The following is a 25,929-nucleotide window of genomic DNA, read 5'->3' on the forward strand; positions in this document are numbered from 1 at the left end:
TATGAAAAGCCGCTAACTGTCTTTGCAACTGTACCGCACAAACAGTGTCGCCTTTTATGCTTCGTTTGAGATAAGGACACGTGTTGAATTCATAGAATGTATTCACCTTTCAAACCTAGGCTTGTACATGTGATTCCTGCCTTTTATATTTAGACCTGTCAAAATTGGACTCCCTGATGTGAAGCTGAACAGGAAAATCACTCCCCACTCAGGCCTGTATAACAATTTACAGCAAGGGAGGTCCACAGTGGGAGCGTTTAGCTGAGCACCTGTGTTCATGTGTGAAGCTGGCTGAAAGGGGGGGGGGGGGATGTCACAGCATAGTTCAAAAAGTTGTCGATAAATAATTAGAAGGGAGAAATAAGTGACCTGATTGTATTAAAAGCAGTGGAGACCGACTGATCAGGCTTTGCTAGCATATACCGATTTCATGTTTCTTTTAAAATCTGACCTGCTGATACACTTGTTTTTTTTTGTCTAAGAGATGTGACACATAAAATACAAATAAATAGCGGCAGGGACAGGCACACATGGCGGTAACAGCAGGTTAGGGAAGTGCTTCTGATAATGCCACAACGAGGGAACGTTTGCTTTGGACACTGGTCAAGAGGTTCTTGATATATGGCCTTGAGGCAGCTAGAAAATATCTCATAATTCACGCACTCATGTTCAAAATAGAACATTTGAGTTTGATGAAATAATGGTAGTGTCCACATTTAAAGCTGAATAAACAGATGTATTACTAGTGTTGCACGGATGAGGCTTCTCCTGGCCATTATTCATTTCACCGTTTTCTATTAGATCTCTTGGAATTTAATTTTGACTGTACCCATGTTTTTTTATTATAAACATTAACGCGGGGAAATAGTGTTACTGATTCTTAGATAGAGATAGATGTCTTGAATCCAATAGAAAACGAAGAAATAAACATATTATCCCAGTTTACGCATGTCACTATAGCCTTTATTTGATACTTGGCAATTTGATCATTGTGGTTAGAGGGTAAACATAGTGGGAATTTGGCTTTAATGTATGATGCAATGTATGGTGCAGATCCAAATAATATATATATATAAAAAAACAGATTCTGATCTGAGGGCATCTGACTAGTGCATCCAAAAATGATATTAAATAATAATACATCATCTCAAAATGAGCTAACATTTAATCTTTCAGCTAGTCATGGCTCCCATGGAATAACACTGTGGATTTGCAAATAACGCACGCCTAAGCACACACCTTCATAAACCGTCAACACAGGTAATAGATTTAGAACACAGTCCCGATGTGGGTCACATTCAATCCTCTCTAGCCTGCTTTATCGCAGGAGTTCTGGTACACGTGAGGTTAAACATCCCATTTTTGGGCTGATCCAGTTGAGATCCTGCCAAAGATTAATCCATAATGCCCATGGAAGGGCCCTTCATCCAACAGGCTGCTGCTGAAATAACACAGATTGCTGCTCTGTTCCCAAGCATGCGCCGCGGCTCTCCGATGACCCAGCGGTGCACCACTTCAGGAAGCCCACACAGCACTCGCTCTTCCAGCCGGAGGGACCGTTTCATGTTCCGCCCATGCATGACGAGGAGTTCGCAGAGTCGGTGCACCTGAAATGCAGTGATAGAGGTCGGTACGGCAAACTGTTTACTAAAGCAAACATGCAAGCGTATGGTCGGGACATCAATAATCTCTCTAAAAGATAAATACTTTTCTGCCTCCACTGCATGCATCCAGTATATGCTAATCTATATCATTATTATTGCTATATCTCTGTTCAAAAGCCCAGTACTCAATGAATATATTTTCATTACTTACTGTAACCGTGTGTCTCTTCAAGTTTCAGTTCCTACCCGTAATTCCCTGCATTCCCTCTAGAAATATTCTGGAACCGAAACCATATTAATGTTAACTTAGAAACAGGACGCATGTTTAGTAAGTGAACAAAAAGTTTAAGAAAGTCTTTTCCATGTTTTTCAGACAATTTTCAAAACAAATGTGTGGTCTACGCTACTAAAAGAAACTGAGTAGGTTTCTGATGTGTGGTTTCAGACCCTCTACGCTAACGTAGTGCTCAATATCACGCCGAACATACTGAGGCAGACCCGTTTTTGTCCAGAAGTGTGAAGGCATACAAGCTAAGGTTTTAACAAGTTACAGTTTTATAAACTTGCTAAATTTTCCATGTGACTGCTGCTGCGGTTTCGAGCCCTTTTAATGAGACCGGAGATATTTTTTACAGTGACCATAGTGTTCTTCCGGTCACAGGAAATCACAGTCGTGGCGTGGAAACTAAAGGAGCGCCACTCATCACTCTAATTAAGGTACCACAGTTTTGAAACTGCAGCCGGCAAGGTCAGAGCTGCGTCTCTGTAGTCCCACTAATTACCCGGCTAATATCAGCTTGTTATACCGCGCAGAATAGCAAGAATAGCAAAAACATAGTATTAGTTAGTATTCTAAACAACAAGCACGGTTACTTAAAAAAAAACTGCTTAGTGGGTATTTAAATTTATATTTTTTCCCTTTGTATCAAATTTAAAGTACCAATAAATAGCATTATTATAACTGTAACAATGTGATATGTTGTTGTTGCAGCAGTAGGAAAAAAATTTGCTTTTGTTTTATGCAAGCAAATAGATCAGGTCACACATATTTTACTTAAAATACAAGGATACTGTAAAGCTGCAGCATTTGAACTCAGATTATCCTGCCATAAGAATTTTATAGTTGCAACATGCCTGATCTGTGGTTTATACTCTTAAAAAAATACCCCATCACATTCATAGAAGTTTTTATTGAACAAAGCAAGAAAACCTAGAACGGTGTAAAGGGATGTGTGTTTGTGCACATATGCAAATAAGTGTGTGAAAAGTCTAAAAACATCACAGTGATGCATACACCTGCGCAACAGCTTTCCGTGTAGCCTTCCCGTCTTCATTCACGTGCTACATGTGACTTTTAGAAAACTTTCCACTCCACAAAACATTTCACTCGAAACTATACGTGCTCGGTGTCTCATAGCTGCCGCTGTGGAGCACAAAGTCCAAGATCAATCCCAAAATCCCAAGAGAGCGAACCACCACACACACGGGGAGGCTGGCTGAGGCCCGAGGGGTGTGGTTTCTTTCTCTCCCTGCAAAAGAAAAGGGCAGCTCAAAGCTATAGATAGGGGCAGACAAAACAAATACGCCCCCCCCCCCCCCCCCCCCCACACACACACACACACACACACACACACCGTAACAGCAGGTCAGGGAAGTGCTACCGACCAGACCACAGAGACGAAATGTTTGTTTTGGACACGGTGGTCAGGAGGTCCTTGACTCGTGGCCTTGTCTCAGCTAAATATGATCTAATAACGCTCTCACTTATGCTCTAGACGACGGTGTTTGACAGCAATGAATAGGGTCCGTGTCCACATTTATAAACGGGTATAAAGATAAGAACGTGAGATGTACTAACCAGGATTTTCATGGCCGACACACATTTCCGATTTTCTTCGAGGTTCGATTTCGACTGATTGTGATTTGTTGTTCTCAGAACCCTAACTCAGCATACAGAGAAAAAAAAATGTGCTGTAGATTCTCTGATAAGAGGTAGTAGTTTTGGATTCAACATATAGATCAACCCAATCCACGCAGCAACGCATGAGTCCACAACATTAAACACAAAGACATTCACGTAGTCTAATGATTCTTAGTTTTGATGAAAACAAATTTATTTTTTTTACTTCTTGACTCACCCATCAAGGGGAAATCAACCGATTCCAATCTCTTGTTGACCAATTAGTGCATCGGCGATAAATACGAGTAAAACAAATATGTCATTAAATAGAGAGCTTGAAAGAACTCCATGTTAACCGGCTTGGTGTATATCTTTTCTAAACTCACCCAAATACTCTGTGTGTGTGAAGAGGAGGATAGAAAAATCCCATCCTTGAAAAGGTGAGAGGACACCGCATGAACCAGACATTTAACTCAGACTACAGGGGGATTATTCGAGTTGGCCAGTCTAAGCCGATATAGGAAACAATGCTGAGGAGGGGCTGACAGAAAAAAAAACCAAGTGATGGCTGTAGGGTGGCGCAGGACGCCATGTTGAGGAGAGACTCTTTTGTTGGCTGCACCACACTGAATGGAAACCGAACAGAAATTATACGGCAGCTCTGAACTAATACAGGAAACAATAACCCGATTTCCACCACGGAGCCGAACGGGATTTAGAGTTCACCGCACTACACATCAAAGGCGCTCATTTAAGCAGCCCGCGTGACATTTCACCTGCCTCTCCCCGCATCCCTTGTTATTACAGCAGCGGTCTCTGCATCTATACTGCATTAGTGGTTGCCATGGTAAAAGGTCCTCCATCCTGCATCTAGCCTGTGCAGAGAGGAGGACACTCAGGGCGGACTCCGCGAGGAGAAATTGAAGGTTCTGAGAGAGAGACAGCTGAGAGCCAGTGACAGGTGCGTGATGAGCAGGCGGTGAGATGCTCCTGTAAAAACCATGCTGGGATTTCTTGCTCCGGATCCATCACAAGTTTACAAAACAGCATGACACGGTGACGAGCGCAGCAAGCCTAAACACGTCGAGGGCCACAGACTGCGTTCCCCCCCCCCCCTCTCTCTTCACGGCCGTTCTGCTGCTCCAAATCGCTCCGACAGAACCTCTTTGTTTTATTGAAAGTACGACAGAAATAGTTTTCCTTGCGCTGGGTTTCAATCAACGCGCGAATCCACAAAGCCATCACACACAGCTTCCCGATATTTTATTACATCTCGTGATGACATTCTGAAATTAAAACTCGTCACAGAGTGGGCCACTGCAGCTAAGGGGGTTTAAAGCTCCTCAAAGTCATTTATCGGCTGGATTATCGTCAGCAGCTGCCTAATAAAGCCCGTCACATCTGGATTTATGTGCCATTTGTGTCACATCCACAGCAGGGCACAATCGCTGTCGTTGTTATTCTCATATCAGCACGAACTAAGACGCGGTTTCAACATTCCCAGAGAGAGTGTAACTGTTAGTTTGATGGGCGATAAAGAGGGAGGTATCGTTTCAGATACTTTATGGGGATTCTTAGGCAAGCCAGCAGAGAAATAAATGCTTCAGCATTGAGGAAAAAGGAGAGGAAGATATGACCAAATATGGGAAACAAGCTAAAACAGTTGGCTGGTTTGTTTCTTGTTTTATTACAAGGCTTTTGATGATTCATGTACTTTAGGCCTGGGTATGTTTCTGGTTTCCAGGTATCTGAAGGTTTTAAAAAGTTATCATTTCAAATCCGCTAAAGTTTTCTATCATTGCCTGTCCGTGCATTAAAGTCCCTTTGATGCCATGCCAGATAAAATGCCTGGATGACCAGATTTTTCTGTATGGATCGGCATTAAGTAACGCCTGTGTACCCACCTGACTGGTTGCTTCACACTAGCTGTCAGTTATTGTTTTTTTTTGTCTGTTTTATAAATATTTATGGTTGCACAAAATGAAATGGTATCTCTTTTACGACTAAATATCATTTTGTTAATCTGCTACTCTTTAAAGACCAAAAGAGCAACATGAGGATAATATACTCTGCATTTATCACTTGAAACTCACAATAAATAAAGAGGTCATTCTATATTTTTGTTATAAAATCTAAATAGCAATAAATAAAAATAATATGGATAATATTATTATATTGATGATATTAACATATATTATTAATATATACACACATAAACACACACACACACACATACACACACACACACACACACACACACACACACACACTCGCACATATATATGTGTATGTATATATATATATAGATATAGAGATTTATTTTTTTACTGTAGGAGTAAATATTAGTGTTCAATAAAAATTACATCACTTTAAATAAGATTTAAATTTTTATGTAAACACCATAAAATAGTGGCATTTTTATAGATTATCATACCATGAAAATTCCATACTTGTCAATGCCCGACATTACTTCAACTTACAGCATCATGTAATTTGTATTTCAAAATGAATGCGTATGGTAAAAGGTGGAAAGTCAAAAGTGCATCTGGAGAAATGTGAGTCTTCAGCTCGCATGAGGAGGCTACACCATCACCAATATTGATTCTGCTCAAATGAATGTAATAAATCATGACTGAACCTATTATTTCCACTCACTTTGTTGCACAATAATTCAATAATTACTATTTGGTTATACCAAGCAGATTCAAGCAGTGGAGCAGCAGTTATTACAGCTGTGTCTCATTTATCTTAAAATCATCTTTCCAACGCATGAAACAACATCCTGCACGGCCGCCTCCAGTTCACCTTCAGCTAATCAATTTAGAAAGCTTCCTAAAACATGCCAACACCAACAAGGACAGGCTTGTTACGTCCATTTTATTAAGACCGAGGACTCTATTATTAGCAAATCAATTGCTGATTCTATTCACATTTGAGCTGCGAGCCGCCGCCCTCCCCCCTTTCACCAATTCACTGACTTGAGCTGTGCGTGCAGTGAGACAACCTCGACTACTGCAAACCATTTGGAAATGTCCTTAGAACTTCTTCTTTTGCTCCAAAGCAGCTTATAGACAACAATGTCAAACTGACAACTTCTAGCATGACTGATCCTGCATAGGTCCGCCTGGCTTTTGTGTGTGTGTGTGTGTGTGTGTGTGTGTGTGCTTACGACAGGGAGTGTGTGTGTGCGTGTGTGTGTGTGTGAGATACAGATAGAAAAAGAAAGAGTGAAAAATCAACATCTGAGTGTATTGTGGAAGCGAAACGTCCTCTTAAAAAGGGCCAGTGCAAACACACACCCACCTTGACAATAACACTTTTCTGTTTGCACACAGAGTTGGTCTTGAATGGCGGTCCTCAGCACAGGCCTCAATCAAAGCGACCAGGGCTGAATGGTAAAGGAGACGATGGCTGAGTCAACCAAAAGAATAACAAACTGCTTTTTTCAATGTCATTTGACTTAACACTGAGTCACTTCAATGAAATTACAGACTGAGAGCTGCTTCATGCACTCAACTGATTTAACATATCATGTATTACAAAAAAAAAAAAAAAATAATCACATTATTTCTGATTACTGTATACAAAAAATATTCTGTATCTTTATTTTTTCTTTAATATAATAATATTGTTTAGTATGAATTCTTCCCTTTCTTCGGATTTTTGTTTATTTTACGGCTCAAACAATTATTTCTCATTCAAACTTCAACTATTATTGCTGATTCATTTTTACCTCTTGTCTATATCTTACGTTTAGCTACTCCTGTACTTTTGTCTCCTCTTCTTTTAAATATTTCTCAACCAATGAGACAGAACATGAAATTCTAAAAAAATAAAATGCATAAAAGCCCCAGAAACCTCACTTTAAGTACTAAAACCCCCACCAGACGTGACAAAACACACAACCTTTTGCAGAATAAATCCACCGAAAGCCTTTTCAAAAAAATAAAAATAAAAATTCAAAGGAAATAAAACTTCTTTACTTGGATGTCACCTGAAGGCCTTGAAAGTGTAATCACACCACCATCTATTACACAGCACTTCAAAAACGTATTGAAATCTTATCGTTTTAGTCGACTGTAGGCAAGGTTAAGAGTATACATAAAGATATACAAATTACCTGCAGAGATAAGACGCACAGAGGCAGAGATAACACATCCGAAATATGCAGGTATTTATTATCTGTAGAGATATGAAATGTGCACTGTGGTTGATAAAAAAAGGAGCCTGAGTTGGCTTTTCATCTTATGGTACATATTCACTTTTTTTCATCACTGTCATTGGGAAGGTAGGCCCTCGACTAAAGCTGATGCCGTGAAGAAAAGTTTAAACCAAGGGACTTGCAGCTCAGTCAGTATTCAGTGCAGTAAATTATTATTTGAGGTTTTTGAAATCTAAATAAAATGGGTCCAGCGCAAAGCTAAAATATGTTTCAGTTATGCTTTTAAAATAAATGACACGCATGTGTGAACAACATATCCCGTTATTTAATTTATCTCTTAATTCAATCTTGAATATATGCCATACTATTTAAATGCAGGTATTTTATTTTTGCTTTTTTTGAGTAAAAATAATCTAAATGTAAACACCCACTTTGCTGCTGCAAACAGCTTAACACCAGCTACCTGGAAGCCAGAGGGGGAGCTAGACTGTTCTAACCACTAAATCGTGAGGTCCCTTTGCTCTTTTCAGGAATAAATAAAAAAAAAAGTCCAAAGACAAGGAATTAGAATTTATAATCAATAAATAGTACAGTATACATCCCATGCATTATATGTTTTAAAAGTGGGATATAAATAACAGTAACAAAAATAGTATTTGTAATACTAATGAACTTAAATAAATGACAATGCATGTAAACACATATTAATTAAGAGTGGGTTAGCTTCATATATAGTTGCTGCATTGTGTTGTTAGTGAGAGAAACATAACATGAAAATATAAAAATATAGTGTTGAATTTCTTGCATTTTCTTAAATAGCTAATTATTATTCTTTTGCTGTTTTCAACAAAATGAAACTGGGATCTTGATTAAATTAGCTTTCAAAATTACACTCTAAAAAACAAGGTTTGCACTTAATCAAACACGTAGCTGCTTTAAAATGGTGAACACAGACATTTCTAAGTATATATATATACATATATATATATATATATATATATATATATATATATATATATATATATATATATATATATATATATATAGTATTCAGAGCCAATATTTGATCACATCAACCACTCTGTCAGAGCTCTAATTTTAGAAAGGGACCAGACATTAATAAAATATAAGTATGCAATGCAAACATTTGTGCTTCCCCCCTAAAAAAGATTACACATCGAATCAGCACAAACTCCACCCAACAATTGTAGGAGAGTCCAGGGAAACAAATCAGCATCGAACAAAGATTTGAAGCGGCAGAGGCGGCACAAGCTTGTAAACAATGGCTATGGCTGCCACTTTCACTGTGTGTCTCGCTGACCACAGTGTTAATCCACTTAAGAGACAAAAGGCACAAAAACCACTGATCTGACGCTCTACCCTGCCAACCACTTCTCTGTATAATATAAAGTTTTAAATATGTTACCCTGGTATTTTTAAAAAATTGCAAATTTAGAGGTAAAAATGCAAGAATTGTGTTATTGTGATGTGGTCAGAGTAAAGAGAAGAAAACCCTGTCTCAGGGTCGATGGGACTGGGCCGCGGTCTGCGCGATTTTTCACGGTGTCTTCTCCCCCGGTCATTCTCTCTCCTAAGTATTACCTTAACAAAAGCCTCTCTTGCGCACACAAACATCCACTCGACCAGTATGCAGAAACGGGGGAGACAAAATGGCTGAATAGTGATGGAGGGGCTGCATGTTCTTTATGTGTCGACTAATCAGGCAGCACTAACATGTGTCAAACACTGCGCTCCCACTCTCCTCCGAATGGGAACATTGTCCTTCAGACAGAGGGAAAAACTAACACTCTTTCGATACCCTGACAACAACTAAAAAGCACAGAAATAACACGGCAGTCACTGCCGAAAAAAATCCAAGAGGAAAAATGTCGGGACAATTACTGTAACAGATGTTTATTTTTTTGTTCTTTCTCACAACGATAGTGTTTTATATATATATATATATATATTAAAAAATAACCAGTATCCTTCTGGTGTTTTAATATGCAACAAAAAGCTGGAGGTTGTCGAACAACAGCTCTACTGTGACAACCGAAGGCTTGCCCGATGACCACGGCTTTAAACCACCATTGCAGGACTAATATTCTCCATACAGCAACACGTAGAGTGGCATCAGTATTCTGCAAAGCCTGCCTGTCTCCAGCTCTGCTGCATTATTTTTAATTTATACACAGCAGACAACACCCATACACACATCCAGAAGATAGATAGATAGATAGATAGATAGATAGATAGATAGATAGATAGATAGATAGATAGATAGATAGATAGATAGATAGATAGATAGATAGATAGATAGATAGATAGATAGATAGATAGATCTCTGTAAATGACACTGAAAAACAGAGTGAAAGAGAGGAAAGATAGACAAAGAATGTGACTACAGGACCACTCTCTAATCCTATCAGTCCCGTCCTTGTGTGTGTGTGTGTGTGTGTGTGTGTGTGTGTGTGTGTGTGTGTGTGTGCACAGCAAAGGCCACAGTGGAATCAAACCCCAAACGTTTCTTTGTTTAGCAGCGGGTAAATCGCTGTTTCACAACGCTCTTTGGTCCGTCTGAATCTTTTTTGTATCTCCTTCACAGACTTCTGGGACTTTGTTTTGTGACAGTGTTGCGGCTTCATAAAAGTCCTTTTTGGGTTTGTCTTCAGTGAATCCTGATCAGCTGGGCTGAAACTGGGGGCGGTGGCATTAGAATAAGGTTGGTCTGTCGGTCGACGGAGTGGCGCTGGAGATGACAGAATATCACCAACGCTGACGTGTAAATACTGTCTGCTGTCTTTTTGTTATAAAAAAAAGAACGCTTTTAAAAAATCCAAATGAAAAAATCCACATTTTAATCAAATCCTCTTAAAATGGAAAGTTTTACTCCCTCCCATGTAATGTCTTGTAATTTTCTTCATCTCAACACCCAGGTTTCTGCTCTTTCTTTTACTCTAGCAACTTCGACAACAAGAATGGGACACGACAAGACTACGACTGGAACAAATCACCGTGCTTCTCTTTTTGTGTGTAGACGTGTGTGTGAAATATTGAGGACAGATCAACAAAAGGTTGCCATATATCACGAAACAGATTTTTAACTGCCTTGTTTTTACCCTCTATTCCTAAAGTAGAGTACGACTCACGATCCATGCAATGTTTTATGCACACACACACACACACATACATACAATTCCACTTATCTGCGTAAATATTCAGTAAGGCACACAATGGATAAAACCCCTAAACATCAAACAACACTAATCACTGTGACACCACTCATATTTGAACAATGGTGCGTCAAGATGAACCAACAATACGACAAAGCTGTACGTTCATCGAAGAAATGGTCTGCTAAAAGGATACTTCTCGCCCTCCGTCTTACAGCTGGCTGTCCGACAAGCAGACAAAGAGACAGTACCGCAGTGTGGAAATGTAGTGACGTAACTGACTTCTCTGCAGCTGAGATTTAGCCTGCGTATATATCGGTTTGTTTTTTACGCCCTGGGAGTCAAAATGAACCTTCATACTGTTGATCACGTTGTGAGATCCGTCCGTATCGGAAGTTAGCCGCCAACCAGTTAGCCTATTGTATCTACACGTATGCCTTGCTCGTGTGTTTCCTGGGCGCGTACGCGCTTCAGCACGGAGACACACAGTGGGGATGGGCTGGGTCTGGCTGTGGTAAACTGAATTATCAGCATCTCGCTCTTTGCTTCTTCCTTTCTCGAACTGTACCTCACCCATCCCCCTCCGCTCCTGTCCTCTTCTCTCCTCATCTTTCTCTCGCCTCTACGATTTTTCCAAAACGAAGGAGGTAAATAACACTGCAGTGCTAGAATTTTAATAAGGGTATTTTTGTGGTTTATGCCTAGATAGACAAGAGCTCAGGGAGAAATACAACCAAAAAAAAAAAAAACACAACCCACACCTTACTAACTGCAAAAATAGTTTGGAATTTCACATTTTGAAGCATAAAATAACTAGACTTACTTTAGATTGGCATTAATAACTTAGGGTGTGATCAATACATAATATTACTGATACCTATCATATTACTAAGCTCAAATTTCTGTCGACGTGAGGTTAGAAATCAGCATTTTGCAGAGGCTCACCTGCTTAAGGTTTACGCTAGCTGACTGCATCACAGAGGCCTGAAGAGGCTGAGGTCGGCTCCTTGTAAAAATCCAGTCCCAGTCATCTTAAGGTGAAACAAAATAAAACAAAACAAAAACTGCAGAAAAAACATGGCAAAAACATCAGCCCATCTTTTCAGGTGAGAGAAGAAAAAGTGGCTGGAATGAGTGAAAGCGTGAGCAGATGTGATGAGAAAAGAGGAGAAATGAGGAGAGGAGAGGGATGCTAGTTCTTCACTGAGCAACTTTAAACTTTGGGGACAGAAGCAACAGATGCATCAGTGGTGTATTGTGGAGGGTATTAGGGCAAAGGGAGACCCCAAAAATCTCCCCCACTGTGCCCACACAGTTGTGTGTGTGTGTGTGACAGCAGGGAGCGGCTCAACGCAGGACGCTGCACGCAGCAAGGGGCCATTAGACATGGTGGGGTGACCCACATAAAAGATGCACACACACACACACACACACACACACAGGCATGAAACTTTCTTTTCTACATCCAATGTGGCATGATAACCATAAAGCTGGAATTCTTTAGCATTGGGTTTAGCACAGCCATTGTCATCTGGTTCTCACAGTGTGGGATTTGGTGAGCTGGTCGAATAAGCTTCAGCATAAACCCCAAACTGGCGTTCTCTTCCTGGTCAGGTCTCTGAGTTAAAGCTAAAGTTAGGAATCCTGCTCATAAAACACTTTTTGTTATTTTGGGTGAAATGGTCCTTCCATCCTGATAGTAGTCAATACATTATGTATTTAGAAAAAAGAATAAAAAAAATTAGATCTCTGTGGGAGCTGCAGGCCTGTAAAAAACAATCACTGCCCGTTGGTCTGAAAGGCAGGAATTGGTCAGAGGTTTGGTCCTACACCCCCCCCCCCCCCCCCCCCCTCTGTTCCTCAAGTTCTGGGGGTATCACCTTATCTACTGGTTGTCCCACATGCCAATCATTCTGAAGCACCAGTGTCCGTGCTCTTTCCTTCCTAGTTTCCGCTTGCTGGCTTCTACCGTTTATGTATCTGGTTAGCTTAGCGGCTAGGTTAGCGGTTAGCTTAGCTGTTAGCTGTTCATTGTAGCTCCGCTGCTTTCACTGTATACTTTGAACATGGCTGACAGTCGCATGGCACGAACCACGTTCATGTTTATGAGAAGTAGAGGAAGGCCTCAGTAGAAAAAAGAATGTTACATATAGCGTCACAATGTGAGCACAGCACTTACAGGTACAGGAATGTATCTTCCATTGCAGCTGCATGATTTCAAAATTTGAAAAAAAAATCACATCCTGTAAGTACATATAATCAAAAAAAAAAATAAGAAAAACAAACACAAGAAGTGAAATATTTTAACAAGATAACAGGTGGCAGAATTATTGGTACTCCTGGTTTCAGTGCCTTGTATAACCCAGAGGACAGGACAGCTTCAAGTCTTCTCTAATATTTCACCCACAGGAAGTACTCTTGGACCATCCCTCATTGCACTGTCTCTCTGGAACATCCAGAGTTCATTCATGCTTTCTCCTTTTAATCTCACCCATATGTTTCTCATGAGATTTATGTCTTGGGACTGAATTGCCACAGGAGAAGGTCGATTTTGTGACCCATGTGCAAACTACCTTGCAGGGCATCAAATTTATTCAAAATCCAAAATCACAGTTCCTCCACCACACTTAACAGTGGGTATGAGGTGGTTTTTCACAAACTCATCCTATGTTTTACAGCTGATCCACTTGGAGTGTTTTGTTTTGTTTTTTTTGCTGAAGAGCTCAATTTGTTCTTATCTGACCAAGGGGCACAGTTCTGGTTAAAGTCCCAAAAAGGTTTAGCAAACTGCACAAGATGCAACTCTTTGCCATAGTCAAGAGCAAGTAAAGCATAAGTAAATAACAAAAACCCCTCTACATGTATTTACTTAAAGAATTTTAAGGGCTAACAATAACTGTCCCATCAATGGATTTTGTTGAAAAAAAAATATCGGTGTTCATGGTTATTTTCAATATTGATGATTTATAATCATGATCAAATGTTTAAAAATCCAATCAAAGGTTGGATTATTGGAAGAAAAAAAAAGGTTAATTCATGTTAAGCATTGTTACACATCTCAACCAGGGGTGCCAAAACAATTGGCAGATACTGTATACACAACATTCTGGGTGTGTCTAACGAAATCAGAGCGCATATTATTCCTACACTAAAAAACAAACCTTGTTTTTGTGGTTGAAATAAATGCTGTTCTACATTATGTTCTGGAGAAAGATCTATGATTGATCCTTCAAGGTACCGACCACCATGGAAATGTACGTAATTTTAGGAAATAAACTGGCACATTAGTTTGAAAAGAGAGTGGAATCATTTTACTGAAATAGTTAATTCATATAATTACCCAGAACTTAATTTATCATGTGCCAGGTATAAGCCAAAGGACTTAATGGGACTGAAACAAAGAGGCAATTTAAGCCCATACAATGCACCACAAACCCCCCCCCAGGATCATGAATTCACAGAAAATTATAGCACACCATCTCAGCTGCTTCTTAGATCCACAGGACATCACTAAGACCAACATTATTTCTACCCCTGACAGATTAAGTGTTAGCACTTACTGTAATTTTACCGACTGACTAGAAGTAATAATGTGATTCTTGATTTGAAGCTGACAGAGAACCTCTGAAGCGAGTTTAAGATTATTGTGATGGCAGGGAGGCCTTCCCACCTCCAATAATTAAAATTCATCTCTGAAGATAAATTGTCAAAATACCAGTGGAAACATGCAGCAAGCTGATCAGCAACAGAGGTTGATGGCTATAATGTCAATGAAGATGTTTCCATTGATTGTTGAGATTGGTTAGGTAATTTTCAAAATGCCATTTTTTCCTAAAACATAAATAAAAGCAAGTAACTTGTTTTCCAAACCTATACTCCTTTCATCTTGTTTTATTATGTTTTTAGAGCTGCCTGCCTTATTTACTGAAACAAACAAACTTCTTGGTTGAATAACAATAAATTTAAATCTTAGCCTACCGGCAGTATGAATACTTTTAGACTCAAGTTTACATGCACCAACACAGACGTACTCCCATTGGGACATAAAAGGATAACAAGTGAAGTAGAGAAGGAGTGAGGGAACAAAAGATGTAAAAATTAAATGCTTTTTATGTAGTTGTGCTAATTCCATGGTTCCAGTTAAAGCCTCACTAGAGCTTAGTAAACTCCACATGCTCACATTTGTAATGGTAGGACAGAAAAGGGTTTTTATGGCATATCGCTCAAATAACTTCAAAACGGCAAATAGATAGTGTCTGATGATTTCTTATGGAGATGGGGGACTGAAGACAACATTGAGCTTAGGGAATCTGTTATGTCCCTCGTCATTCTGCTCATTGCCACCATGAAGGTGGCAAGATAAACTTGGGTCCTTGTCAAGTGCTGCTTGTCAAGTTTAGGTCATGTAAACCTTCTTAATTATTGCTCTGACTGTAAACAATGGGCAAGTTTAGGGAAGCTGCTGCTTTCATGTAGCGAAATCCTGCTTTAGTTGAATGGAACATTTTCTTGTTTTATTTTTGAAGGGTGGCTAAGAGTAAAAGGCCGAAGTCCATCATGTCATATTTATACCCCAGGAAAGTACCAATTAAAAGTACATAAACGCTCTCAATTTATAACTTAAAACATTACTTAAATCCGTCAATATACTGACCGTGTTACAGCTCAGTATACTGAACTGTAAAACTGTCCAGGGTGTGCCCCGCATCTCGCCCATCCACTGCTGGAGATAGGCACCAGCCCCGCAGTGAGCCTGCACTGAAAAGCAGGTGTAGAAAATGGATGGATGGGTGGAGGGACTGTAAAAGACGATATTAAATTAATAAATGAAGTCTATGGAAGTCAAGTCATTTATTTCATTTATCTGCGTGTTTCAATCGTCAGGAGTGCCAAAAAGTATGGCCCCATTAACTATTAATGTGGGAAATGTACCCCCACTGAATAAATGTGGTCAAATTAAAAGTCAGATTTCTGACACAGTGAATGAGTATTGAACAAATAAAGAAAGGTATATGAAAAAAGCATAAAGACAAGAAAACACAAATCTGCCGGTATTTAGAAAGCATTCCTGCTACTTTGTGCAAACCATTCAGCTGGTTTGGTAAGAACTGAAGGCTTATAGAAAGAGTTCACAGATTGGCACGATTGGTAAAAGCAAAAACACCTTCCCAGAAAAGTCTTAATATTGTCAAACATACTAATGGCAATGGGAGCAGATGGCCTTTCTAAACTACTAAATGAGCCAGTGAGCGCCATCGGAGACATAATCCAGTAATAGAAAGAACATGACATGCCAAAAGTGAAGTTTGCAGGCGGGAATATCATGGTGTGGGTTGTCTTACATCATAAAGTAGCAGCAGAGTTCATGTGACTGAAGGAAGGATGAATGAAAAAATATACAAGACATTCTCACTGAGAACCAGGGTAGAAAACAAGCGTGGCTTTCCAAGTAAGACAATAGACTCAAACACAAAGCAAAGGAAACTCTTGATTGGTTTTAAAGAATGCTAGAACAGCCTAGTCTATTACCTGACTTATATCCAACTGAAAATCTATGGAAAGCCAAAGATCAAAGTGCATAAAAAAGGATCCCTACAACCTTCAGACTTTAAAGACCGTTTGTGCCAAAGAAAAGGTATCTATCCGGCAACTGATTTGTTGACCAACTTGCCTTGATTCATTTTAATGAGTGGATCTGAGAATTTACGGTAATGCCAAAGACCCCAGTAGAGGTCTTTGGCATTACCACTAGACTTATTTTTCTAGTTGTTTTCTAGTAGTTTTCACTAAATTTGAGACTTTGAGCTGCCTCACTGTATTCTACAAGCCAACAAAAACCAGACACAGGTACTGTCTCGACGCGTCTGTCAGAGCTGTAAGGAACAATGTGCAAAGTTTATGCACCTTCAACCAGGAAAGGTCTGCTTGGAAAAAAGACCAGGAGTGCTGTTTCTTTGTGACATACCAACACAACTATAATGTCTAATAGGGTCCACACTTTAACACTGGCTGTTTATTGAATAGACCAAGATACATTAGCTTTCTCAGTAACTTCATCACAATGTGGCGCTCATTAATAAGTCCTAAAACATGCCCCCCCCCCCCCCCTTCCATAATTACAGTTTGGCCGCACAGCTCCACTTCCACACAGTGCTTCAGTGCAGACAGATTGTTGGGTTGGCCTGCAGTTCTGAAACTCTCCTTCTTTCATTATCCTTATCTCCCCATATCTCCTACACCCCCCCACCCACCCCCCACCCCCAACACTCACATACATTGCCAGAGGGATTTGCAGCAGCTAGAAAGAGCAGAAGTGTGTGTGTGTACGTGTGTGTACGTGTGTGAATGCATGTATGTGCACAAGCACAGCAGGGAGTTGCCAATTACAGCAGTGATTAAAAACTAGCGGTGTGGAAAGAGGGAGCAAGAGAGAGAAGGAGAGGAAAGTAGGAAGGAAGAAAAGAAAAGACGGCTCTGGATGGACAGAGAGACAGTGAGAGATAATAATGGTGAAGAATACAAATGTGACTCGCAACATACAGCCTGTTTTTTTTCTCCCCCTTTTCTTATAAATGTCCTGAATTGGAGCTGCGACATTTGGAGTTGGGGAGGGGGGGTTTGGGGGTTCCTGCAAATGGGCTCCGGCAATTTACTGTGCGGAGCTCAAGGAGAGGCTCCGTAAACAAGGGGTGCATCAGAGTCAGAGTGAGCGGCATCGTTACCGAAGGTTGGATGAAGCTGGATGATGATAATAATCAGAGTGCAGCGATCTACCGAAGGCTGCTGCTTCTGAACATGCCATCAATCCTGATTTACCCGCAGACTGTAATGTCATAATTAGTGTCAAGAGTCACAAATAATAAATAAATACATTCATGAACCAAACTGTTTGCCGCTGATGGACTGTAAAGGATACTGAGTGTAAGCTCTGTACTATTTATCTAGCAGAAAGAAATAAACCTTCACCTTCGGCATTATAAACAGAACAACGGGAAAAGGCCATTCCATGCATGTAATGGAGAACATTTCGCAATGAAATAGGACTGGTAAAAATAAATGTAGGAATTGGAACAGGGAGAAATGGGTTTATTTGTTCATTTCTAAATCTTTATGTATTTTCACTGCATTTTGTACTTGCAGACAGAGAAAGGAAATCACTTATGTTAAAGAGGAACGAGACACATCCAAATCCTCATTTAATGGACTTTCTCAGCTCTGTGTGTAAACTGTTATGCTAATTATACATGGTTAGTGAGAGGCACCTATTTATGACGCTTGTTAACGTTGGGTTAATAAAGGCCAAAAAGGCAGGGAACGGCCATGATTGTCTTACGGTTGGTGGATCTCATCATGAGATGATTGATCTTAGAGCGTCCTTGCCCTCTCCGTATCAGTGCCCTTGACGTGTCCCTCTGTTAATAGCAAAAGCTTGATGTCACATTATTATTCAGTGATAGGTTTAGAGCACAGTGGCAACACAGTTTACAGCTTAACGTCACCATTAATTAAAGATCTGCATTTATTTAGCACCTTTTTTGGTTCTGCAAAGTGCAGTTTACTGATTCACACAAATATATTACATTATTTACCAAATTTGAAGTATTAATTTTTTTGTTTTGTTGTTTTAATGTGGCGCAGTTGAGAAGAAAATCACTTTACACAATGAGTTACCCACTGCATATAATAATACAAAAGCAGATTCTAGTTTGCAACAAGTACAGACAATACTATTGCAAGTTCTTAAATCATAAAGACAAACGTGTTCAGTGAGTCCAGACCTTTCAGCGCCTCACAAAAGTATTCACACCACTGTCAGATTACAAGCACAAACATGGATGTATTTTATTGGGATACTATGAAACACTAACACAAATTGGAGTGTAATTGTAAAGTGGAAGTATGCTGCATTTACAACTGCAAGTTTTTTTTGGCACCTATCTCTACCAGCACATGTATAGACTGACGTTTTTTTTTTTTTCAAATCTTGCCTTGGAGAATAGCCTCTGACGGGTCTCCTTTCTGTTTTTAGCTCCGTCCATCTCCCATCAGCTCCCGGCTCCTTTCCTATCCCTGCTGAGGAAATTCCCAGCATCCCCACAACATGATGCTGTGACCACTGTGTCTCACAATGAGAAAAATGTCTTCAGGGTTCTGAAGCTTTCTGCCTCAATTGCTGCTTTGCATGTAAGCAGAGAGATTCATTTTGGCCCCATGTGACTAGAAGCCCCTATTTTACATGTGTGCTGTGTCCACTACACGACTTGTGGAGAACCGTAACATTTGTGCATTTGTGATTGAGTTTCTTAAGCACTGACTTCCTCCTTACCCCTGGCCATAAAGTTCAGATTGGTGGTGCACATCTCGTAGATGTGCTGTCGGTGGAACAATTGAACCAATGAAGCTCCTTCATGGTTACCGTAGGTTTTCTCAGCTGCTTTCCGGGATTAATGCTGTCATCTGACATCTGACTTCTATGTTTTTGCAGATTTTCACCTTTGCCTCATTCTTTTTGCTTTGTAGGTAGGGATAAAGGATCGAACAGTACTCTAGGAGATTTTCTACCTTTTTTTTTTTTTTTACTGTTGATCATTGGGGGTTCTAGACCAAATTTAGCAGGGGGGCCAGAGTGGGGCCAGTGTTTTTTCACAGGGGCACAGAACAAAAGAATTCAGGGGGGGGGGGGGGGGGGGGGTACTTAACAGGTCAACATTTCATCGTTTAATATAGTAAGTAAGCCAAAGAGCCATTTGTGGCTGATCTGTTCTCAATACAGCGAGAGCTTAACGTGAAACAGCTTAGTTTTTAATTGTTGTTATTTTTTTATATTTATTTTTTTTATTATTTTGTTACTTTATTATTGGGTAAAAACATGAACGAAAAAAACACAACTGATCCAAATGACCAGTCAATCACGGTATCTTTGTCAGCATTTATCATACTAAGAAATTTAATATCATATTTTTAGTACAGGGGCCATAATAGAGGCCAGGACCAGTTCCAGAGAGAAGGGTATAACTGCAGAGCGTAAGAACGCCCCCACTGTCGGAACGCCCCCACTGTCGGAACGCCCCCACTGTCGGAACGCCCACACGCAAACGCTGATTGGTTCGTTGATTTGCCCACTTCAATACATATATTTTTTCCTTCCATCTCCTTCATTCAGCGGGACGGACGAAAAATGTCCGTCCCGCTGAAAAAATCCGTCCCGACGAAAAAAATCCCTATCTCAGGGTATTAGTTTTACCTAGGGACCACATGTGATTTGTAATAATAACGGCGTTGTATGCAGACAGATATTAACCGGCTCGCGGTGTCAGGAGAAAGCAACAGCGCGAGGACTATTATGACTATTATATGTAGTAGCCTACGATAGAATTCTGTCCTGTCAGGATAAGGGCTTCTACTGGAGAAACACCCCAAATATGCGACTGCACGTTCAAAAATAAAGCTAAAAAAAAAAAAAAAAAAACTCACGAAATTTACCAGCGACTGTAGAAAAAAAAAAAGAAAGCATACAGAGGCAGGGTTGACAGCGCATCTTCTGTCACACAGCTGCAGTGTAGCGTATTAATTACATGTAATCCCAGGTAAAAACCAGATCCGTGCGAGTAGGCGATTGGACATTTTTCTGCATGGAGCCAGGCAAAGTTGGAAAAAAAAATCCGCTTCCTAGCATAAAGCCTGAAATAGAAGGACAGATATGAGTGTGGGGCATTCAAAATCCGGACTGTCACCTGCCTTACAACGGACGAAAGGTTCGGATGCTTTTGTGTAACTCTGCAATATTTTTCAATGTATGGTTTGTTTAATAAAAAACAAGTGTCCTAGTGTCCTTTTATTTGCGCACCCATAAGCGGAGCAAAAATCGGGCATCCTCGGACGGAGCTCTGGAAGTTTGCTTACTTTCAATACAAATTTGAAATAATTTATTAAGTTAGACAATAATAATAATTCAATCAATTGGTCCTATGTAGCCCCTAAAGGGGTGACGTTTTCAGTCAGTTGATTTATCTGGAAAACGGGTGAGAATTCACCGGATTCAGTGTCTGAAAACATAAAGTACATTTTCCTGAATTGACTTGTATTGTGTCTGACTGCAGCTTGGTCTGACCTAAGATGGCCGCTCTGTCGGAACGCCTCCCACCCGACAACGCGGCGTCTACGTATACATGTCTGTGCGCAGAAGGACCGCCCAGTCGGAACGCCCACACAGCTCTGCAGTTACTCCTTACTGGTTCCAGAGGGGCACAGGCCCCTGTTGGCCCCTGTCTAGAACCACCCCTGCTGTTGATCTGTCAGCTGTGCTCCTTGGTTTTCATGATGCTGTTGGTCCCATTATATTCTCAAGTAAGCCTCTGAGGCCTCCAGAGAAAAGCTGGACTCCCTTCACCAAGTCCATGAACTCTAAAGGAAGCTGGTTGCTTTGGTTTTCATTGAAGGGTATCGTTGGAAATGAGGCTAAACACAAATGTATCCTAAAGTTCTCAGATTATCATATATAAAACAAATTAAACAAAATGTTCTGTCCTTTTACTTCCTCTACACAATTAGGGAGTCAGTGCATTGTAATAATCTTTCCCTTTTATTGCTAACAAGACGTGGTTGTTGCATGTTCTTAAACCATGAAGACGTATTTAGGATGTTCATCAGGTACTTACAGGTGAGAACGTTGGGCCCAGAAATGAAGGCACCAATCCCATGACTGTCCATTTCTACTACTTATGTATGCCAGCAGTGTCAGGGGAAAACATCTGTGCACATTTCTTTATTTGTCTTCTTCTTTGATCATATTGGGCAGGCTAATACCAGGTTATTGAAGCAGAGGCATAATGACTATATTATACTGAAGAACCAATACCTGTTTTTTTGTCACACCGAAGATGCATTTGTTAAAACATTGGTAAAAAGCATCAAGGAAAAAAATAAAGATGTTGACGAGAGATAGTCATCATCATTCAGTTGTTTTCTGCTCAGTGAACTGATGTCTGATGTCAGCCGCAAACAGGAAATTCCTCTCAGTTCCTGATGTTTGGACTCCGCAGGGATGACTCCCAAAATAAGTGCTGGTTAAAATAATGTCTGAGTGGGTTACAAAACACGAAGCTTTTGTTCAGTTTTAGCCATATCTTTCAAAGAAGTGTCACTCGTCTCTAAAATAGCCTCTGCAGTCTTAACTCAGCCAATTTAAGCTGTAAAAACAAACATTTGTAGGCATTGGCAGTAAAATGTACTTTAAAATTTTTTTTTTGTAAGAATATACCCGTCGAACACTGAAGCATTCAAGGGAGAACAAAAAAAAAAAAAAAAAAAGACAGCAGAACATAATTTCAATGCAAACCTGATATTGCACTCCTCAAAGCTGAATTAAAATTCCTTGATTTATTTTATTCATCATATCGAAAGCCAGCCAGGCTCTTTCTAATGAAGCCAGCGGCCAGTTTGATGTTTGTTATGGCTGTGTGTGTGTGTGTGTCTGCAGAGTGGCAGGTGAGCGAGCAATCTGCAGCGCTCACACTCTCACCCCCTGCTGCGTTTAATCAATACCATTCTGTATTCCAGCCTTCACACATGGCCATGCACAAAACACACACACACACACACAAACACACACACACACTTTGCAATATCTGTCTGCGAGACACCTTGGGAATACTAAGTATGAGTAACTTCACACTTCTCCTCAACACTGCACAAATACATACAGAGTGTTAGTGTTTCATGTGCGAATGTGGGATACATGTGTGTGTGTGTGTGTGTGTGCGCGTGTGTGTGTACACACGCGCGTGTGTGTGGGTAATTAATTATTCCACTCTGTCTTACCCATAAAAAGTGAGACATTTCAAGACTGTGCTAGAATAATACTTGTGTATGTTCTTGTTCTTGCAGCTGAAAACATTTTTGCTCATTTTACAAGTAAAGTGAGGACCGTTTTTCAGACGTCACTTTGTTTCTGGGTCAGGTTGAGGACTAAGGTGTCAATTAGATTTAGGGTTATGGTTAGGCCATAGAAAGGCTTGAAAATGAATGGAAATGTATAAAAGTCAAGGCACGGTTCTCACTATGTACATAAAACAAGAATGTACGTGTGTGTGTGTGTGGGTGTGTGTGTGTGTACCAGTGAGAAGCAAACTCCTTAAGAGCAGCAGCTGGATCGATTCAAGCTCATCCAGGATGGTGAGAATGCAGCACAGGAAACAAATGACAGCGTAAGGAAAATGTTGTGCAAAAAGAAAATTCACAGTTCTTTCTTCAACAGAAATAAAATAAAAATGTTTGGGCAGCTATAGGTAAAACCTGATTGGATCAGCTTAATAGCAAGATAAAATAAAATAAAAAATGTATCTGGACAAAAACTTTAACATTTAAGAAAATGAAAGGTTCAGCGGAATAATTAATATTCTTGATTTAAAAATGTCTGAAGGCCTTAAAATTAATCTTTTAGATTAATAGCACACCAAATTATTATTATTTTTTTTTAAAAAAAAGCTAATTTTAAGGTAAGACACATGTCTTAGGGAAAAGTATAGTCATTCTATGTAATAAATGTAACTGAAGTATTTTTGTCTTTTGTACTTTAGTTTTTAGGTTGATCCGAGAGTCTAGGAACTTTTAGTCAGTCACCCATGACTTCCTGTTTCACTTAGGTCGAAATCTGATGTGACACAGAGCCTTATTTCTCTAAGCTGCTCTTCAAAATGAGGAAAACATGCCTTTCAAGACAGATAAGCATTAATTTCTTTAAGTCAGGAAATGGATTTATGGTAATAAGCTGCTGAGGTAAACTAGTCAGAGTGTTAAAAAAATGTAAACTACCGGAGATGTGACAATCCTGAACAGAAGTCAAGCTTTTTTTGGGGCCTTTTTCTGGCCTTGGGGGCCCTGAGGGCAGCAGTAGATGTTTATAGCTCTGTGTATATCAAACCCCGATGTATTCACTTGTACGCTATTCAGTAAAATCTTTTTAGACACAAAGGAAAAATTAAAAGTCGTCAGATTGTAGATTTTCTACATTTTGTTTTTCCTCTCTTGCAGCCACATTCATCTGTCTATACACTGACCTTGTTGCATTTGTGTCAGCACGATAGAAACTGCTTTGAATGCCGCTGATTTTCTGAACACCACTTTGACCCAATCCTAACCTTAGACCTAAAATATATTAAATTACCTCACGGGGATCATTTATTCAGTTCCCATGTAGAAAACGTGTTCCCGTGATGCGTTTCTGTAAACCTATTTATGTTCCCCGTAGCACAACTAACACCTGCATTGCTCACATTCCCACTAAAACCAAGCAGCCCTCCCGCTGGGAAAGCAAACAGTCGCTGCACATGATCACCATGATGATATGAAATATGAATTATGCATAAAGGCAGCCTCGTCTGGGCTGTGGCTACAAAGCCATGTGGGTTATATTCTGCTCTCTGATGACACGGGAAATGTCCCCTCAGTATTAATAATATAACAATCTATTCCACCACATCACCGCCTGCCCTGTTGTCATCTCGGCTTCATAATTAGTTAGTTGTTATAGTCCTGCGCCGATGAACTGTATGAATCCGATCAATATATATATAATTATTACAGCGTGTGTAAAAAGAAAAAAAATGCTGTGGAGGATGAAACTGAATTTATATGAAGCTGATGTGTGAGGACACACTAGACGTCCTGTTCTTTAACTGTTTTAGTAGGTAAGGGAAATGTAAACATCCAGTGGTGCACGAAAGTAGCAATACACCTTAAACTGTCTCGCATTTTGGTCACGTTACAACTACGAGGATCAACGGGATTTATATTTGACACAAATTCAGCCTTACGTTTGAAGTGGAAAGAAAAGAACTCACGCTTTTCAACTTTCTTACAAATAACGTCTTTCTTTGTTTTCTAATGTTATCTAATAAACCTCTGAGGCCTTAGCTGAACAGCTGCATTTACTGACATTAAACCTCACACTGACTGACTTCTGAATCGTTTTATTTTTGCAATCAGATTTTATTTAGGGGCATCAGATTAAAAAGAGGGGGTGCGTATACATACACCACTGTCTAGAGATTTTCACATCAAGGTTTAAAAAGAAAGGTGGATTTTTTTTTTTCCCCTTTGCACTCCAAAATGCTGCGCTGCTTTTTGTTGCTCTGTGATATGAAACCCAGTTAAAAATTACAGAAGTCTGAGTTGTAATGCAACAAAATGTAAAAATAACTCTAAGGATTTGAATACTTTTGCAAGGACTTGTGTTAAAGGGGAAATTTTGCATCCATATTTTCTCCCTCACAACCCGGCGAGGTCAGTCTGCAGCAAAACAACAACACAAGGAGAATTGGTGTCACGCATGCTGGTCGACACGCTTATTGGAGCAATTTTTTTAAATTCCCTTTTTATTATTCCAAATATTTTTAGGGAACCTATTTTATTATCTCAGCATTCAAGTTTTTTTTTTTTTTTTTTTGACAGTGTCACAGAACGAAACATGCTCATTGCATGTCTGAACTCCAGTAAGAACCTCCTATCTAACAGCCTGGCTATTATTAGATATTTGTCTAGTGCAAAATTGCCACTGAGATTATTGAAGTAGCAGCAGATTCCATGTTGACAAGCAGTCAAAAAAAGTGTCGATGGTGGCTATATTTACCGGGACAAAAAAAATAAAAAGACAGTGCTGGAAGTAGGGAGAAGACAGGAAGGGGCCGGGAGCAGCTGAGCAGAGCGGGGAAATCTGTGTTGTACAAGATCTCACAGAAAGTTAAATGTGATGAAATTGGATGTCACCCTATGAAACAATGCATTGGCCCTGTTGATAGCACAGTTTGATGCTACAGGACTTGGTAATAAAGCGCTAGTCAACTGGCCTGAGATCAGATTTGGCATTTGTTTCATGATATGATTCTGATCTGCAGTAGGCAGGTCTATATCAAAATGCTTTAAGACATTCTCCATTTTCAGTTTATGAATTCGTCAACTAACAGCATGTACTTAGATTTACTTTTTTTTTAGTTTATTAACTCTCAGACAAGATTACAGGCTTATTCTTTAAATCATAAATGAGGTTAATCTCTCTATAACCGTGTTACCGTTGACCATCAAATTGTAATT

At 39.8% G+C, this 25,929-nt stretch overlaps 1 long non-coding RNA gene across 5 annotated transcripts in view; it reads right to left on the reverse strand.

Annotated features, from left to right (window-relative positions):
* Positions 1-941: 941 nt before the first annotated feature.
* LOC110367891 overlaps positions 942-25,929 on the reverse strand; it is a 32,998-nt gene continuing 8,010 nt past the window's right edge. The window contains exons 1-4 of one of the 5 annotated variants that reach the window (XR_004928936.1): positions 11,192-11,704; positions 6,808-6,892; positions 1,816-3,133; positions 942-1,607 (exon numbers count right to left, since the gene is read on the reverse strand). This is a non-coding gene — a long non-coding RNA (uncharacterized LOC110367891). Of the gene's footprint in view, positions 1,608-1,815; positions 3,134-6,807; positions 6,893-7,624; positions 8,602-9,268; positions 9,942-11,191; positions 11,705-25,929 lie in introns of those variants that run through there. The other 4 variants (XR_004928942.1, XR_002427776.2, XR_004928941.1 and 1 more) reach the window with 4 other exon arrangements.

This window comes from Fundulus heteroclitus, chromosome 3 (genome assembly GCF_011125445.2).
Source record: "Fundulus heteroclitus isolate FHET01 chromosome 3, MU-UCD_Fhet_4.1, whole genome shotgun sequence".
Lineage (NCBI taxonomy): Eukaryota > Metazoa > Chordata > Actinopteri > Cyprinodontiformes > Fundulidae > Fundulus > Fundulus heteroclitus.